Here is a 5279-nt window from a genome sequence, read left to right on the forward strand (position 1 = left end):
CGGACTCGATCCCCTGTCGGGGCATGCAGGAGGCAGCCGATCAATGATTCTCTCTCATCATTGATGTCTCTCTCTCTCACTCTCCCTCTCCCTTCCTCTCTGAAATCAATAAAAGTATATTTTTTAAAAAAGAAACTTCCTGCTCTCTCTGCTTCCTGTTGCTGCGTCGGCAAGGTGGGCTTCCTCTCTGAAATCAATAAAAGTATGTTTTTAAAAAAAGAAACTTCCTGAATATCCCACCCAGTGACTTGATTACCTCTCATGAACTACCCTAGTTGTGAGTCTAGGATTTGTGGTATTTTTAGTTGCTCTGAATAAAACTGGTTTCAATTAGTGAGGAAGAAGGGGAGAACAAATATTGGAGAGGCAACTGATAACCTCATCCAAACCATTCAGTTTGTGTCAAAAGGGAAAGATCCAGGGAAGCCCCAAGGAAACCGCAGGCAGGAAGTGCAGTCAGGCCTCATGGGGGCAGCGGGCACTGACCAGGAACTACAAGGTATTGGGAACCCAGGAGGCCACTCTGGGGGCCTCTTTCTGGGGCTCTGTGCTTTCTGGTTGGCTCTTCACTTAACATAATTACCTCCTACTTTTATTTCCCTCCCAACCGGTTCTCTGTGTCTCTATGAACAAGGCAGAAGAGGGTCACTCCTGGCTCCCTAGTTCTTGAGTCTTTCTTTAAGGAGACTGCAGGGCTGTCTCCAAATTCTGACTTTCAACTTGCCAGAAAGAGATTCCAAACATCTCCCTTTGGTTAGGGATTGCTCCTGGCCCAACTGTCTGTGGTCAAAGGGCCACACACTACAAATATGTTTGCTAGATCCAAGTGTGTGTGTGTGTGTGTGTGTATGTGTGTGTGTGTGTTGGGGTAAGAAGGAATAATCTTAAAGGAGTATTTCTCAGCCAGAATAGGGGCTGTCTCCTGTAGTAACCATAATACAGTAAAATGAACTTCAGTTTATAAAATACAGATAATCAGAAAGTCAAATGTAAAAACTTCCCCCGACATGATGAAATCATTAACGCCCTCCTGATCTGAATCACCACATCAGGAGACGGGCAGGTTAGATCAAACATTAGTCTTAAATTAGAGCTTCATATATCATCCCAAAGTCTTTACTAAAATGTGTCATTTATTTCTGAGGTGGGGGTGGGGATACCCAGCTAACCAAAACATCTCATTGTCTTGTCTGCCAAATAAAGAGGGGTTACTGTCTGCTTTGGAGTCTGGAATAGTTTCGGTCAAACAGGCTCCACATTACCATGAGTTTTAGGATGCTGAATATCAGCCAGCTCCACCCACTCAGTGTAATTGTTGACAGCTGTGTCTTGAAAAGGGTTTCTTTTTGTTGCTCATCTTGCTGAGTGAGCTGAATTGCTTCATTAACATTTAGGCCATGTTACATGTTCAAGTGTTTGTGAGGGATTTGGATTTCAGATGACGTTGTTTCTTTAAAAAAAGTTTATTCCAAACATAACGAGTCTCCATTTCTGTAATGAGTTCTGTGTATATGGGTACAATTGGACGTGGATTTGCATCTGTGTTCATTTGTCATGCAAAGATGTGCAGACGTGATTGTTACGGGTTGACCTAGTTATTAGGCCTTTTATATTTGTGAAGAGCACATTTCAAATCATTCCTTAAAATAGCTATGCCTATTGGTGCTTCATTGCCAAGAAGGAAGTGTCAGTTCCAATGGGTGCTTGGTGGGGGGCGGGGAGGTGCCCTCCTACACAATTTATAGGCTTCCCCAAGCCATCCCAAATGAGTGTACAGTTTAAGCAAAACAAAAAAACAAAACATGACAAAAAGACAGTGAACTTGTCATGATAGATAAGTTTCCTCACCTACCTTCTAAAGAGATTTATGCTTTGAAGCATTTCTCTGCAGCAAGCTTGAGGCCCGGGACTGAAGAATTCCTTGTGGCATACATTCATTGCTTATCCAATATCCATTCTTTCTTGCTAACAGAACTCCAGTTCCTATGAGGATGACAATGTACTGTGCCAAAAGTACTTGCCTCCTCATATTCCCTTTTCAGCTAAAGGAGCCATGTGACCTAATCTTGCCAAAGAGATGTAAGGGAAAGTCCTTGAATGAAATCTCCAGACAAACGTTCAAAAGAAGCAGGTTTGCCTGGCAACCTCATGGCCCTCTGTCCTTTGGCCACTCTGCCCTAGCCTCTTTTGCTGTGTCGAACATGCTGCAGTGGCTGTGTGGATGTGGAGTAGGAAGATAGAGGGAGCCTGAGTCCCTGATGTCAGTCCAGAGAAGCTGTATTGTTCCAGGCTGCCCAGTTCTGGACTTCTGTTACCTAAGCCACTAAATGGGGTTTTCTGTTACTTGTAGCCAAACATATTCTTAATTGAAACCCTCCATTTTTGTTGCTGTTGAGGCTCATTATTGTTACCTATTACTGCATAACAAATCACTCCAAAACGTATGACTTAAGGCAACAACTATGTTATAATCTGTCTTGGCTTTGTGGGCAGAAATTCAGGCAGTGTCAGCTGAGGTCACTGAGGGGTACTCAGTTGGTGGGTGGCTGGGCTGGAGGGTCCAAGACAGCTTCAACCACCTGTCAGGTGCCTTGCGGGTTCTGTAAAGCAGGGCTCAGTGGGGTCTCTCAGCATGCACACTTACCCACGGCTTCTCCAGCGTGAATGTCACAGGATGGTCAGACATTCTATGGTGGTTCAGGGAGCCCAGGAAGAGTTCCAAAAAGATAGAAGTTTTCAGTTTCTCAAACCTGGACCTGGAAATAGGCACTGCATCATTTCCAATGCATTATATTTGTCAAAGCAGTTACAGAAGTTATGTAGGTTCTGGACCAAGGGGAACTTAGACCTGCCTTCCAAATGGAGTGAAGAAATTGTGGCCATCTTTAATCCACCACGGAGGCAATGAGCCTCAAGATTATTTTGACAAACTTTGATCTACATAGACAAGTATATCTCTGAGAATAGGCCTAACATGCACTCCCGGTGCCATCTGTCAGGTGTACAGAGTGTCTACTAGGTGTCAAAAACCAGTCTAGGCACTGGAATGTGAGGATAAACACAGCTAACAAGGTCCCCTTCTGTTAAGTTTGAGGGTCTCATTAGACATACAAGAGGATATTACTATTAAGATATATTTGAAAATATATGGTGACTGTGATGGTTAATTTTATGAGTCAACTTGACTGGGCTAAGGGATGCCCAGATAGCTGGTAAAACATTATTTCTGGGTGTGTTTGTGAGAATGTTTCCAGAAAAGATTAGCATTTTAATCGGTAGACTGAGTACAGAAGAAGACCTTCAGCAATGCAAGTAGACATCGTCCAATCTGATGGCCTAAACAGAACAAAAAGGACAGAGGGAGCATGAATTTGCTCTCTCTGCTTGAGCTGGTACATCCATCTTCGCCTGCCCTTAGCCATCGGCATTCCTGGTTCTTGGGCTTTTGGACTTGTACCTGGACTTACACCATCCATCAGTCTTTTGGTTCTTGGGCCTTCAGACCTTGCCTGGAACTACACCACCAGTGATCATGGGCCTCCAGCTTGCAGACCGTAGATAGTGGGACTTCTCAGCCTCCAAAATCACATGAGCCAATTCCTCATCATAACTGTCTTTCTGTGTATTTATATATTTCCTATTGGATTTGTTTCTCTGTAGAATCCTGACTGATACAGTGATCTAAATTTGTTACTGTGATACTATAAAAATCCTGGCTCATGCCCTAACCGGTTTGGCTCAGTGGATAGAGCGTCAGCTTGCGGACTGAAAGGTCCCAGGTTCGATTACGGCAAAGGGCATGTACCTTGGTTGCGGGCACATCCCCAGTAGGAGGTGTGCAGGAAGCAGCTTATAGATGTTCCTCTCTCATTGATGTTTCTAACTCTCTATCCCTCTCCCTTCCTCTCTGTGAAAAATCAATAAAATATATATTTTAAAAAAATCTTGGCTCATAAATTAGCTATCTTGAATTTTCTTCAGCTGGGTCTAATGATTTGTGTGACTATGAGAAAGTCCAGTAATGCTTTCAGATTTCAGTTTTATCAACAGTAAAATGAAGGAACTGGATTTTCTCATCTCTGGGTCTCTCCCTTTGTAAAGTTTTATGGGTCCAGGCAATTACTGTTTATGGTTATGAAAAGAACTGAAGTCATGACTTTTCTCTTTAATTCTTAAAAAATAACATGCTTTTTCTGTTGTCAAATCCCACTGCACTTTTCTTCCACAGATTTCATTCATTTATAGAGCAAACCTGAGTGAGAACTAGGTGTAAAGGCAATATTTTTGTGAAAATTAAATCTTCCCAACTAATTTGATTTTCCCCAACTTTCCCCAAGAACTTGTTCTTTCTCAATTCTCCCTGCTGTTCTCTTTTAAAAATTATATTATAAAATGTCTCCATTGTCATTGGAACATGACAATGGGCTCAATGTGGCAAAACGTTCCAGGGTTCACTGGGTTCTGAACCACAGGGAATCTGAGAAGTATTAAAAACAAAGTGAATGAACAAGAACCTCAGAGGGAGAAACTTGGAGTTCAGTTAAGAAAATGGAGCCCTACATGACTGAGAAAGGAACAAAAGCAACATTTGAAGCAATAATGCCTGAGAATTTTCCCACATTAATGTCAGACACCAAACTACAGATCTGGGAAGCTCAGAAAACACCAAGCAAGGTAAATGTAAAACAAACAAATAGAAACTACACCTACACATATATTTGAACTGCAGAAAATCAAAGACAAATTTTTTAGAGATCTTGAAAGAAGCTAGAGGAAGGAGGGGAAAAAACCTTACCTAAAGGAGAAAAGATAAGAAATCCATCCAACTTCTTGCAAGCAAGAAGAGAGTGGAATAAAACATTTAAAGTGTTGACAGAGAAAAAAATGCTTCCTGAATTTGTACCCTGTAAATTATGCTCCAAAAATTAAGGAGAAATAAAGACTTTCTGAGACTAATAAATTTTGAGGAAATGTGTTGGTAGTAGATCTGCCTTGCAAAAATTATTTTTAAAATTCTTCAGAGAGAAGGGAAATAATACATGTCAGACACTCAGATCTACATAAAGAAAGGAAGAGCATCAAAGAAGGAAAAAGAGGAGCTAAAGTAAAGAATTTCAGTTTGTTTTTTTAAATTGTTTTATTGCTTAAAGTATTACAAAGAGTTTTATATATGTCTCCTTTTTTTTTCTCCCCTTGACCCTCCCGTAGCCTCCCATGCCTCCCAGTGTCTTGTGTCCATTGGTTATGTGGGTATGCATGCATACAAGTCTTCCATTGAT

The sequence above is a fragment of the Myotis brandtii genome, unplaced genomic scaffold (assembly GCF_000412655.1).
Source record: "Myotis brandtii unplaced genomic scaffold, ASM41265v1 scaffold179, whole genome shotgun sequence".
In the NCBI taxonomy this organism is placed as follows: Eukaryota; Metazoa; Chordata; class Mammalia; order Chiroptera; family Vespertilionidae; genus Myotis; species Myotis brandtii.